Source organism: Erinaceus europaeus, chromosome 3, assembly GCF_950295315.1.
Source record: "Erinaceus europaeus chromosome 3, mEriEur2.1, whole genome shotgun sequence".
NCBI classification, from domain to species: Eukaryota; Metazoa; Chordata; class Mammalia; order Eulipotyphla; family Erinaceidae; genus Erinaceus; species Erinaceus europaeus.
The window spans coordinates 99461372-99476041 of NC_080164.1; the positions used below are offsets into that span (position 1 = coordinate 99461372).

At 36.8% G+C, this 14670-nt stretch overlaps 1 non-coding gene across 1 annotated transcript; it reads right to left on the reverse strand.

Annotated features, from left to right (window-relative positions):
• Nucleotides 1–2170: 2170 nt before the first annotated feature.
• Nucleotides 2171–2328, reverse strand: LOC132537756 (U1 spliceosomal RNA). Its single transcript, XR_009549209.1, has one exon. It is a non-coding gene; the product is annotated as a U1 spliceosomal RNA (small nuclear RNA).
• Nucleotides 2329–14670: the final 12342 nt, after the last annotated feature.

Sequence of the window (14670 nt, forward strand, 5' to 3'; positions counted from 1 at the left end):
TAACCATACTTCTTAAGCTTTTCCATAAGATTGAAGAAACAGGAATACTCCCTTCCACCTTCTATGAAGCCAATATCACCCTGATACCAAAATCTGATAGGGACACAACAAAAAAGGAAAACTACAGACCAATATCTTTGATGAATATAGATGCCAAAATATTAAACAAGATCTTGGCCAACCAGATACAGCAGCATATCAAAAAAATTGTTCATCACTACCAAGTGGGATTCATCCCAAGAATGCTAAGCTGGTTCAACATTCATAAGTCAATCCATGTCTTTCACCACATCAATAAAAGCAAAGCAAAAAACCACATGATTATCTCAATAGATGCAGATAAAGCCTTTGACAAATTTCAACACCCATTCATGCTCAAAACTCTACAAAAAATAGGAATAGATGGGAAATTCCTAAAGATAGTGGAATCTATATATAGCAAACCTACAGCCAACATCCTACTAAATGGACAGAAGCTGAAAACATTCCCCCTCAGATCGGGACTAGACAGGGCTCTCCACTATCACCATTACTCTTCAACATAGTATTGGAAGTTCTTGCCATAGCAATCAGGCAAGAGAAAGAAATCAAAGGAATACAGATTGGAAGGGAAGAAGTCAAGCTCTCATTATTTTCAGATGATATGATAATATACATAGAAAACCTAAAGAATCCAGCAGAAAACTACTGGAAGTTATAAGGCAATATAGCAAGGTGTCAGGCTACAAAGTCAATGTACAAAAATCAGTGGCATTTCTTTATGCAAACACTAAATCTGAAGAAGAAGACATCCAGATACCACTCCCATTTACTGTTTCAGCAAAATCAATCAAATAACTAGGAATAAAGTTGACCAAAGAAGTGAAAGACTTGTATACTGAAAACTATGAGTTGCTACTCAAGGAAATAGAAACTAATACCAAAAAATGGATTGGAAGAATAAATATCATCAAAATGAATATTCTCCCCAGTGCCATATACAACTTTAATGCAATACCCATCAAAGTTCCACCAAACTTCTTTAAGAGTCTAGAACAAACACTAAAATCTTTTATCTGGAACCTGAAGACACCTAGAATTGCCAAAACCATCTTGAGGAAAAGAAACAGAAATGGAGGCATCACACTCCGAGATCTCAAACTATATTATAAAGCCATCATCATCAAAACAGCATGGTATTGGAACAATAATAAGCACACAGACCTGTGAAACAGAATTGAAAGCCCAGAAATAAATCCCCATACCTATCCTGGAAAATTGCATTTAAGACCTCATGCATATAAATGTAGTTCTCTATCTGTTGAACATTGCTCAACTCTGTTTTGTGATGGTTTGAGGGACTGATCATGGGGCCTAAGCATTAGAGTCTGTTAGCATAACCATTATACCATATTTTCTGCCAAATTATCTATTTTTACACTTGCAAAATAGAATAATAAACATACCTTTTGTTTTCTGTTGCATGGATTAAATCAGAATATTAGTAAAACCTTTGATTTATCTCAGTGTTTTCTATCTCACACAAGAACAGCAAATTATTAATATTTATATTATAGTCAGTCCTATGCACTACACAATTCAAGCATATCATAGAGAATGTAATAAGCATTACAGAATTCAATCCTGAATGTACTCTCATCTAATGTATTACAAAAGTATAATGAGTAACTGTTAAAATAAGAGACCCTCACTAGGAAATATTCAATTTTTAAATCTGTTTGTAGATTATATTATTGAACATTTAGATAACTAGAATGATGAGAAGGGCCAGGTGGTGGCACACCTGGTTTAGCACACACATTACTGTGCCAAAGGACCCAGGTTCAAGCCCCTGGTCCCCATCTGCAGAAGGAAAACTTCACAAGTGGTGAAGCTGGGATGCTTGTGTCTTACTGTCTTTTTTCTCTCTACCCCATCACCTCCCAATTTCTCTCTGTCTCTACCAAATAATAAAATGAAAAAAAAAAACTAAGGAAATAAAGATGAGAAAGAGAGAGAGGAAAGGATGAGCAGTAAAAAGAATCTGTCTGCCTCAAAGTTGAGACAGAGAAAAGCCTATCAGCAAAGTGAATGGCAACAACCTCTGTTATCTCTTTTTTATTAAAATAGCCTGTTACTCCTGGTTTGTTTAACACACACACACACACACACACACACACACACACACACACACACGAATGTGAACTCAGTCCCCCACTACCACAAATTATGCAGTCAAGTTTCCTACATTTGGGGAAATTGCAGGGGTTAGCATATTCAGAGTACAAAGGATATGCCTCACCCTGGGAAAACCACCTTCGTATCTCCTCTCCTCTGCCAAGTAAGTATTGTCTACTATATTTTACTGAGAAAATTGTCTGAAGAGTTTTAAGGTATGAATTGATGTAAACTAAGATTGACAATGGATATAATTTGTGTATTTTAAGTTTTTTATTATATGTATTGCTTTGGATAAGTTCTGGCTTGAATTATGTTCTGAGAACTGTTAGGATTCCAAAAATATTTAAAATTTTGTGCTGCATAAGCAAGTTATAAGAAAAAAAGCATAGTGATTATGATGTATATCAGATATTTTCCAAAATTCTTGAATTATATCATCTTATTGCTTCTGCGCTATGTTACTCCTTTTGCAATAATATATAACTGATAAAATTCAGAATAACTTTGTAGATATGCAGATAAATTATTCCCCATATAAATTCTATGGACTTCCTTTTCCTGGTGAACAATTACATAGTTTTTCATTGATTTGTGTCTCAGTACTTCTGACCTAAGAATAGGGCTTTGGGTTTCTCATTTAATTGGCTATAGGCCTTTGCTAACTGTATAATTAAAAAAATAGAAGGGACTATGCTATGTCACAAAATGGCTGCGGCATGGCAGAGAATGGGTTTAAACATTCAAAGCTTTGTTCAGCAGTACAATATTATGGGATATATTTTTTAGGTACCACAAAATAAGCAATTATAGGCAGGGGTAAATTCGGTAGTCTCATAAACCCATGAATTATTTATCAAAATTTCAGTCCCATGAGATAAACAAGTTTAGACAGAGATAGATACAGGTTTCTCATGGCTGTAGAAGAGAGTCTTAGACTTTACTAGCTAGCTGAGTCACACGTGTTCACTTCCCAGGAGAGGCAACCATGGCAGGCACCTCAGACACCCTCAGCTAGGATCAAACTGAGCAGGATAAGAAGCAGAGGCCAAAAGGGCCAGACATTGAGTTGGCTATGCTTAAATCTGTTTGATCAACCAACCTACAACCCCTGTGCATATGCTCATCACCAGGATGAGGTCAGCCATGTTCTATGCCCAATCATCACCAGGTATACTGCACGACAACAGCTGACTATTTCTCTAGAAGTGACTACATAAAAATTTTCTAGGGCGGAGGGTAGATAGCATAATGGTTATGCAAACAGACTCTCATGCCTAAGGCTCCAAAGTCCCAGGTTCAATCCCCCGCACCACCATAAGCCAGAGCTGAACAGTGCTCTGGTAAAAAACAACAACAACAAAAACTTTCTACATATTTCATTTTGTATCTACGTAAGTGTGATGACTCTACTCTCTACTGTATAATAGTCTGTAATATTTTTATCCTCTTTTTTTTTATTGGAGGAATCAATGGTAATCCATTAATTTCAACAGTAAAATACAGTAGTTGGTACAAGTGTAACATTTTTCAATTTTTCACATAGTAATCTTTTAAAAATCTTATTTATTAATTTTTATTATTTATTTAAGAAAGTATTAATTAACAAAACCATAGGGTAGGAGGGGTACAATTCCACACAATTCCCACAACCCAATATCCATTTCCCACCCCCTCCAATGATAGCTCTCCCATTCTCTATCCCTCTGGGAGCATGGACCCAGGGTCATTGTGGGTTGCAGAAGGTAGAAGGTCTGGCTTCTGTAATTGCTTCGCCGCTGAACATGGAAATTGACATACTCCCAGTCTGCCTCTCTCTTTCCCTAGTAGGGTGGGTCTCTGGGGAAGCAGGGCTCCAGGACACATTGGTGGGGTCTTCAGTCTAGAGAATCCTGGCCGGCATCCTGATGACATCTGGAACCTGGTGACTGAAAAGAGAGTTAACATACGAAGCCAAACAAACTGTTGAGCAATCATGGACCCAAAGCTTGGAATAGTGGAGAGGAAGTGTTAGGGGGGTACTCACTGCAAACTCTAGTGTACTTCTACTTTCAGGTATATATTTTGCAGTAGTTTACGGATACGTGTGAACATATGCTTTCTCTCACAGAAACTGGTGTATATCTAGATTTTGGGACATTGTTAGAAAGTGAACCACCTGAGATGAAATTAGAGTATACTATGAAAGGAAATGTCTCACCCGAGTAAAAGTTGAAGGGTTGTCATTCCACATGTGAAGTCTCTGGACTCAGACTGAAGTGAAGCATGTTGAGGTGGCAATCGTTGTGTTGGTTAGGTTGTGATAGGCAGATGCAAAATTATTTGATATGGATTGGGAGGCATACGGGAAAGTGGGCCCTATCCAATGGTACCAGGACTGGGAGAAATAGAGGCTCTATAGTGGAGAGCTGAGGTTCCTGCTGTCTTAGGGTTCAAAAAGACAATCGATAGTTAATGTTATCATCACATTATTTGGTAATTGGGTTAACTTTGAAAAGTCCTTTTGTTAGGATTTGCTGTATAGTACCCAGTATCTTGTATATAGCTGTGCTATTGGTTGCTTCTGATCTACTTGGTCTAAGCTTTTGAGAGAGTCTGCATATCAATTACACAGCATATATACTGAAAAGATTCAGTATGTGTTTTGAAAAACTTCGAGACATACAATTAATTTTTCCCCTCTCATATTAATTAACTAGTGATTTATATGACTACATTTAACTAGGAGTGTACATAAACACCAATCCCACCACCAAAAGACTGTGACCCATCTCTCCCACCCACTCCCACCCCCCACTGGACCAGGAAGCTGCATGTCTACCCCTCACCACAGGGTTTTTTACTTTGGTGCCCTACTTACAATTTGGTCAGGTCCTGCTTTTAGTTTGCCTTTCAGATCTTCTACTCAACTTCTGTTGATGAGTGAGATCATCCCATACTCATCTTTATTTTTCTGACTTAGCTCACTTAACATAATTCCTTCTAGCTCAGTCCAAGATGGGTTAGAGAAGGTGGGTTCATTGTTCTTGATAGCTGCATAGTATTCGTATTCCATCATGTATATATGCCACAGCTTTCTCAGCCACTCATCTGTTGTTGGGCACCTGGGTTGCTTCCAGGTTTTAGCTATTATGAATTGTGCTGCTATGAACATAGGAGTACACACCTCTTTTTGGTTGGGTGTTATGGAGTCCTTGGGGTGTAACCCCAGGAGAGGAATTACTGGATCATATGGAAGGTCCATGTCTAGCCTTCTGAGAGTTTTCCAGACTGCTCTCCACAAAGGCTGTACCAATTTACATTCCCAGCAGCAATGTAAAAGGGTTCCTCTGTCCCCACATCCTCTCCAGCATTTGTTGCTGCTGTCCTTATTGATGTATGCCATTCTTACAGGAGTGAGGTGGTATCTTAGTGTTGTCTTAATTTGCGTTTCTCTGACAATCAGTGACCTAGAGCAGTTTTTCATATGTTTGTTAGCCTTTTGGATCTCCTCTGTATGTTTTGTTCATATCCTCTACCCATTTTTGGATGGGGTCATTTGCTTTTTTGGTGCTAAGTTTGCTGAGCTCTTTATATATTTTGGTGATTAGTTTCTTGTCTGATGTATGGCATGTGAAGATCTTCTCCCATTCTGGGAGGGGTCTCTTTGTTTATTTAATAGTTTCGTTGGATGTGCAGAAGCTTTTCAATTTGATGTAGTCCCATTGGTTTGTTTCTGCTTTAGTCTTCCTTGCAATTGTGTTTGATTCATCAAAGATGTCCTTGAGGTGTAGGTGGGAAACTGTTTTACCAATGTTTTCCTCTAAGTATTTGATTTTTTCTGGTCTGATATCTAGGTCTTTGATCCATTTGGAGTAGAATTTTGTTTCTGGTGAGATAAAGTGGTTCAATTTCATTCTTCTGCATGTTACAACCCAGTTTTCCCAGCACCATTTATTGAAGAGAGCCTCCTTTTTCCATTTAATCCTTTGGGCCCCCTTATCAAAGATTAGATGTCCATAGGTGTTGGGATTTATTTCTGGGCTTTCAATTTTGATCCACTGGTGTGTGAGCCTATTTTTGTTCAAGTACCATGTTGTTTTGATGATGATGGCTTTATAATATAGTTTAAGGTAAGGGATGCCTCCATTTCTGTTTCTTTTCCTCAAGATGGTTCTGGCAATTATAGGTGTTTTCATGTTCCATATAAATGATTGTAGTCTTTATTTCTATTCTCTTAAAGAAGCTTGGTGGAACTTTGATGGGTATTGCATTAAATTTGTATATGGCTCTGTGGAGAATATTCATTTTTATGATATTTATTCTTCCAATCCATGATCATGGGTTATCTTTCCATTTCTTGGTATCAGTTTCTATTTCCTTGAGTAGCAATTCATAGTTTTCAGTATACAAGTCTTTCACTTCTTTGGTCAACTTTATTCCTAGTTATTTGATTGATTTTGCTGAAACAGTAAATGGGAGTGATTTCTGGATGTCTTCTTCTTCAGATTTAGTGTTTGCATAAAGAAATGCCACTGATTTGTGTACACTGATTTTGTAGCCTGATACCTTGCTATATTGCCTAATAACTTCCAGTAGTTTTCTGCTGGATTCTTTAGGTTTTTCTATGTATACTATCATATCTTCTGCAAATATTGAGAACTTGACTTCTTCCCTTCCAATCCGTATTCCTTTGATTTCTTTCTCTTGCTTGATTACTATGGCAAGAACTTCCAATACTATGTTGAAGAGTAATCGTGACAGTGGACATCCCTGTCTAGCCCCCGATCTGAGGGGGAATGCTTTCAGCTTCTGTCCATTGAGTAGGATGTTGGCTGTAGGTTTGCTATATATAGACTCCACTATCTTGAGGAATTTCCCATCTATTCCCATTTTTTGTAGAGTTTTGAGCATGGATGGGTGTTGAATTTTGTCAAAGGCTTTCTCTGCATCTCTTGAAATAATCATGTGGTTTTTGGCTTTGCTTTTATTGATGTGGTGAATCACATTGATTGACTTATGGATGTTGAACCAGCCTTGCATTCCTGGGATGAATCCCACTTGGTCGTGATGAACAATCTTTTTGATATGTTGTTGTATCTGGTTCGCCAAGATCTTGTTTTATATTTTGGCATCTATGTTCCTCAGAGATATTGGTCTTTAGTTTTCCTTTTTTGTTCTGTCCCTATCAGCCTTTTGTTTCAGGGTGATGTTGGCTTCATAGAAGGTGGAAGGGAGTATTCCTGTTTCTTCAATCTTATGGATAAGCTTAAGAAGCATGGGTACTAACTGTTCATTTGTGAGGCCATCTGGTCCAGGACTTTTGTTGTTGGGGAGGTTCTTAATAATGGTTTCAATTTCTTTTTCTGTGATTGGTGCATTTAGATTTTGTAGTTCTTCTTGGTTCAGTTTTGGAAGGGCATATGCTTCTAGGAATTGTTCCATTTCTTCCAGATTCTCTAGCTTGGTGGCGTATAGTTCTTTATAGAAGTTTCGCAGGATTCTCTGGATTTCTGTGGTGTCAGTTGTGATATCTCCTCCATCGTTTCCAATTCTATTAAGTTGAGTCTTCTCTCTTTTTTGTTTGGTAATCCGGCTAGGGGTTTGTCAATTTTGTTTAATCTTTCAAAGAACCAACATTTGGCTTCATTGATCTTTTGTATGGTTCTTTTATTTCAATGTTATTTATTTCTGCTCTAACTTTAGTGATTTCTGTCCTTCTGGATGCTTTAGGGTTCCATTGTTCCTCTTCCTCTAATTCCTTGAGGTGTGCAGTAAGGTCGTTCATTTAAGCTTCTTCTTGGTGTTTAATATGTGATTGTATGGCTATAAGTTTCCCTCTCAGGATTGCTTTAGCTGTGTTCCAAATATTTTGATAGGTTGTGTCTTCATTTTCATTAGTTTCCAGGAACATTTGAATTTCCTGCTTGAGTAACTCTCTGACCCAGTGTTTCTCTAGTAGCATGTTGTTTAGTTTCCAAATTCTGTGACTTTTCATACTTTTTTGTTTGTTGTTAAATGTTAGTTTTACTCCACTGTGATCTGAGAAGATACTTGGGATGATTTCCATGTACTTGAATTTATTGATGTTGTCTTTGTGGCCTAACATGTGGTCTATCCTTGAGTATGTGTTATGTGGATTTGAAAAGAAGGTGTATTCTATTTTTGGGGGGTGAAGGACTATGAAAATGTCCAAGAGGTCTAGTCTGTCAATCTTTTCATTCAGTTCTCTTCTATCTTTGTTGGTCCTCTGCTTTGTTGATCTGTCTAAGTGTGAGAGTGGGGTATTGAAGTCTCCCACTATTATTGCATTACCATTGATGTATTTTTGAAATTCTTTCAGTAAATGCTTGACGTATTTAGATGGTCCCTCATTGGGTGCATAGAAGTTAATGATTGTTATGTCTTCTTGGCTGTTTGATCCTCTAATCATTATGTAATGTCCTCGCCTATCTTTTATTACTTTATTTAATTCAAAATCTATCGTGTCTGAGATGAGAATGGCTGTTCCTGCTCTTTTTTGTGGTCCGTTAGCCTGTATGATAGTTTTCCATCCTTTCACTTTAAGTCTGTGTTTATCTTGTTGTGACAGATGGGATTCTTGCAAGCAGCATATGGTTGGGTTATGTTTTCTGATCCATCCCCCAACTCTGTGCCTTTTGATGGGTGAGTTTAAGCCATTGACATTTATTGATATTAAGGATTTAATTTATTGTAGTGTCATTGTCCAAAAAAATTTTTTTTTGTTTGCTCTGATATATTGCAAGTATTATAGTTATGTTATTTTTATAAGAGGTCTTTTAGAACCTCTTTCAGGGTCGGTTTGGTGATGGTTGCCTCCTTTAACTGTTGTTTGTCTAAGAAGGTTTTGATCCCTCCATGTAGTTTGAATGAAAGTCTAGCAGGATATATTATCCTTGGTAGAAACCCTTTTTCATTCAGGGCTCGATAGATATCTTGCCATTCTCTTCTGGCTTTTAGAGTTTGTGTGGAGAAGTCTGCAGATAGTCTTATGGGTGTTCCCCTGTATGTGACTTTTTGTTTCTCTCTTGCAGCCTTTATGATCCTTTCTTTATCCTTACTTCTTCTCATTGTGACTTGGTGTCTTGGTGTCTTCAGGTCTGGGTTGATTCTGTTTGGAACTCTCTGGGCCTCTTGAATCTTGATGTCCTTTCTGCTATTCAGGTCTGGGAAGTTTTCTTCTATTATTTCCTCTAGAATGTTTGCTTCCCCTTCCTCTCTTTCTTTCTCTGGCAGGACAATTATGCTAATGTTACTTCTTTTGTGATCATCCCATATGTCTGTGTTGTTGTTTTCAGTGTCTCTCAATCTCTTTTTGAGCTCTTTCACCTCTTTCTTAGTTTTTTCTAGCTCATCCTCTGTCTGACTAATTCTGTTTTCTGCTTCTGTTTGTCTGATTTCCCTTGCCTCAGCTTCTTTCTTCACTACAACTACTTCAGCTTTCAGTTCTCTAATTGCCTCAAGATAATCAGTATTTTCCTTGGGGGTCTCAACTGTTGTTTCCCTAATACTGCCATTCCTTTCCTCCAGTGTTGTTTTCATTTCTGTGATTGATAGGTTTATTATTGCTTGCATACTTTTCTTATCTATGGTTACTTGTGGCTGATTTGTAGTTTCTTCTGGGCTCTTGTCTTCATTCATTGGAGTAGCAGTTTTATTTGTTTTTGATCTATCCATTTTTTTTATTTATGTGTTTCTTTTTTATGCTCTGTTGTTCCTCAGTTGTTGTGTCTTGATTACAAGCAACACTGTACTAAATACTTTTATGACAATTGCACTCACCAACCTCAGTAATTAAAATAGCAACTGAAGCAAGTATTGAAGCAGTTTAATCACTACTGTTAGCCAAATAATTTCTCCAGTCCATGAAAAAATAGTAACCAAATCCCAGTGAAGAAGAAATAGGAAAGAAAGTAGGGATAGAAATAATAGACAGTTATGCAAATCTACTATCCATTGTATATTCTAGGTGTAACAAGAGGGGAAAGGAAACTAGAGCAGAGATACACGCATAGCGAGTCCATTCTGAGTCAGATTTCTTCCCCAAAATAATTCACAAATTCAGAAAGGTAAAGAAGAAGAAGGAAGAAGTGTATGACAAGATAAAAAAAAAAAGAAAAAGAAAAAGAAAAAAGAGACAAGTGAGAGAAAAGGGAAAAGATAAGAAAAAGAGCTGTAATTAAAGAGCAGTGAAAGGAAAGGTTTTCTTTCTTTTGATTACTTTATGTTTAATTTAATTTAATTTGATTTTTTTAATTAGCTAGGCGGAGAAGGGAGGGGAGAGTCTGTAAAGAGGTAAGAGTAAGGAGACAAGTTCTTCCCACAATAGATAAGATGCCCACTACCCTAGCAATGAAAGATACCCTAAGAGTTAATTCTGATAAACCTAAAGGGGGGGAAGATATATGCCTTTATATAATATTAATAATAAAATAGAGCAGGGTAAAAAAAAAAAAAACCCTGTCCCAGATTACCTCAAACCTTGTGATCAGAGGCAGATGATTGTTAAGAATGAGAAAAAAAAAAAAAAAAACCTCAGGACTAGAAAAGGATAGCTGAAATAGACAGTTATGCAATCTACTATCCACTTATCCACTGTATATTCTTGGGGTGGCTAACTGAGGAAGGGAAGTTTAGCATTCTGACTCAGTGTGGACTCTCGCAGTGAGAGTCCACACTGAGTCAGAATTCTCCCCCAAAATAATTCCCAAATGTGCATCAGTGAATTCAAGAAAGCACACTGTTGGTGTGGGGGCTGGGGCCTGTGGCTTTGGAAGCTGTAGGATTAAGGAAGAAAGGGTGACAAGAATGAGAAAAAGAAAAAAAAAGAGAGAGAAAAAAGAAAAAGATAAGAAAAAGAACAGTCATAAAAGAGCTTTTTATTTATTTATTTATATTTATTTTTAATTATTTAATTAGCTATGCGGGGTGAGGTGGGGGGGGTTGGCTACTTAGAAAGAAAAAAGGCCAGAGGTTTCAGAAGGGTATAGACTTAGAATGAATGATACTCCCTGGTGGGACAGGAATTTGGTAAAGACAGAAGCTCAGCAGGGGATCCTGCTAGGAGCTGGTCTCCAGGAACTGGTTATGGGGTGGGGGGAGAAGGGGAGGGGGTGTGCTTAATAATTAAAAGGAAAGAATTTTTCCCCTTTGTTTTCTACTCTATTTCTTAACCCAGATTAAGTTATAGTCACCTCCTTGGTGTCACCGCTAGGACCCCTTATTAACTGGCCTACTAAAGGCAGAAAATCCTACCATTTCCAGAATATGTGGTCATCGCTCAAGCCACTAGCAGCTTCTCAGTCCGCCATCTTCTGGGAACCCTCCTCACAGTAATCAACCCCCCCCCCATCTACTTCTTCCTCTCCCATCATGTTCCAGGACATGAACACTCCCTTAGTTTTGATAAAGGACTTCTAAGATGAGTGAAAACACTTCACATTCTTATAAAATAATTCAAGTTACAGTAATTACTTTCAGTTATTATTTTTTCTATTATAATTTATGCTTAAGCATTTTGTTTCAGCTGCCATGAGAAGGAAGTCTTTCTGTTTATTACTGTGATAGGTGATCTGAAGTTGACATATGGAAATAAGATTTGAGTCATGTGGCTTTAAGCCTTGCTGTTTGCAAAATGAAAGCTCATAATGTCTACAACATTCTCATATAAGAAATGTTGTATTGAAAAGTCACTTGCATTTTACTGCCTGGATACCTGAAAGACTTTATTTATTTTAACTTTTTAAATATTGTGTTTATTTTATATGAGCAACCAGAGCATAGCAGGAACATGATGAAGTACTGAGACAGAAGCTAGGGCCACACATATACAAATCTTCGATTCCACCTCTGAGTCTCCTCCCAGGCTACAAGTAATCTAACTTTAATGGACAAAATATTTGCATAGAATATATATGGTTTGGATATTAAAGAGTTCCAGTATATGCTACACCCAGTTTTCCTTTATAACATACTAAAGTAATTGTCACAACAATTGATCAGTTTTGATCAGGCATTCTTAACTAAATTCTATATTATTTTAGATTTTCTTTTATTTTAGTCAAAAATATTTTTGCATTCCAGGACCTCATTTTGGATGCCAAATTAGCTGAGACTTTGTCTCCTCAGGATATGATTTTCACCTTTTCCATGTTTTGATGAACTGAAAATTTTTTGAAAATTATAAGTATGTGTGCCCAATCAGATAAATGAAATTTTAAATTCATTTTAATTAAGATACTGTTGTTCTGTAAGACTTGTTCTCAGTGCAAATAAACAGCTTCTCAAAATATGTCTCAGCCCACTTTGCCCACCATCAACTGTTCCTATTGCCTCCAGAGCATGGTGTTCATGGATGTAACTTTTTTAAACTATAAGGTTTTTAGAGCAGAATACTACTGGTTTATGTATTTATATTTTAAAACCAACATCTCTCCAGCTGGAGGTTTAGTGATAGAATGCATATTTCACATGTATGAAGCCCTAGTTTCTATCTCTGGTTAAAAAAAATTTTTTTTCCTGCTGCTTTTTTTTTTTCTCTTTTTAAGATAGATGATAAAAGACAGAGAGGGAGAGAGCAAAAGAAGGCAGAGGTAGCACTGTACCATTTCAGAGCTCATATAGCCTCCCCTTTCTGTAATGTTCCTTTATAGTGACCATTGCTCATACTGGAGTCTTCACACATGATAAAGTATGAGTTTTATCAAGTGAGCTATCTCAGTCCCCTACAAAGACTTTTATAATTGTTATATCTATATATGACCATGACAGTGAAACACATTGGAGTACTGTGATTCTTACATTTCTCACACAGGTTTTTATATCAAGTCAATAGTATAGATTACTCTCTTTCTATCATGAACTGAAAACAGCACCTGTGATTACAACAGACAACTTCAGTCACAAATGGAGTCTAGATGTTACTGATACTGCTAGATTATATTAAAACAAAAAGATAAGACTGAGTAGTGGTCTACCCAGTAAGCATACAACTTACTGTACATGAGAACCCTTGTTCAAGCTCCTGGTCCCCAGCTATGGAGAGGAGGCTCATATCTCTCTCTCTCTCTCTCTCTCTCTCTCTCTCTCTCTCTCTCTTTCTCTTAAAAGAAAATAAAAGTTTTTAACAAGGAAAAATATGTTGGGAGCTGCAGATTTTTTGTGCAAGCACTGAACCCTACCCAACTGTAAAATTTGGTGGAAAACAAACAAACAAAACAACAGTAAAACAACTTTGGGGCCCAGTGGTGGTGCTTTTGGTTGAGTGCAGATGCTACAATAAGCAAGGATACAAGTTCAAGCTCCTGGTCTCCACTTGTAAGTGTGTGTGTGGTGGGGGAGGGGATTTCATAAGCAGTAAAACTGTGCTATTTGTATTTCTTTCTCTATCCCTCCCTTCTTAGTTTCTCTGTGTCTCTATCTAAAACAGATACAAAATAAATTAGTATTTTTTAAAAAAGAAAAAAAAATGAAGACATAAAAGTTTTTGATACTTATGTTGACTCTTTGAATGAGATCTAATTACTCACTGTTTCATCAATATAAAAATATTGTATTCTTGCTTCAATATAAAGAAGGACTAATCAGCACTGTAGAATCTGAAAACTCTTCACATTTAGGGGAATATATATCCTTGTGTACTTAATATGGGCTATCCAAGGTATAGCATCACATTTCATCATCCCTTCGTGGTTCTTGATTTAGGCAAACCAAAATAAAAAATCTGGATTAGAAAAATAGCTCATTCAGTAGAGAATCTGCCTTGCCATTCAGGCTTCTCTATATCCTGACACTATGGCTGGTGGTATGGTACTAAAAGTTCTGATACTATAATCTATCTCCTACTTTCAGTATCTCCCTATCAAAATGTATATGTGCAAAGCCACAGCTCTACAAAACAAAATAATATAATATGTGTATATATTTGCTGAATTAATCATCTTAGTCTTTGAGTCAGATAAAATAAGGCTTGATAGTATATTATTGCTTTTTTTTTTTTTTTACCAATCATGAATATGTATTGTATCAGCCCATTGTTCTTATATATAGTATGTAGAACAATTCAAGTGATATTTGATTTAGTCTTTTCTGTGGAAACTGAACAAGTGCATATGACTGAAGAAATATCTACGTTGTAAATCAGTTTGGTTCTGCATAATAATACCTAAAGGTTTGTTCTAGAGTTAGCTCCTTTGGCAACTCCAGTAATTATGTCAGTTCTGGATGTCCTTTTGTTGTCAATTGCTGAAGTAATACTGCATGACAACAATAGAAAGTCCTAATGTTACCTGGTAGTGAGCAATAGTTTCTAGACTTCTTTGTGTCCACTGAAGACCTGTGAATTTGAAGTAGGCTTAGACTGGCTATGGGAGAAAAATGAGAGCCCAACTTTGATCACATAAGCATTATTCAAGCCAATGATTGCATTTCATCCAATACCATTCCATTGGCCATAATAAGTAACATAATTAACCTAGCACCAAAGACTAGAAAACTACTGCAGTTATCATGGAA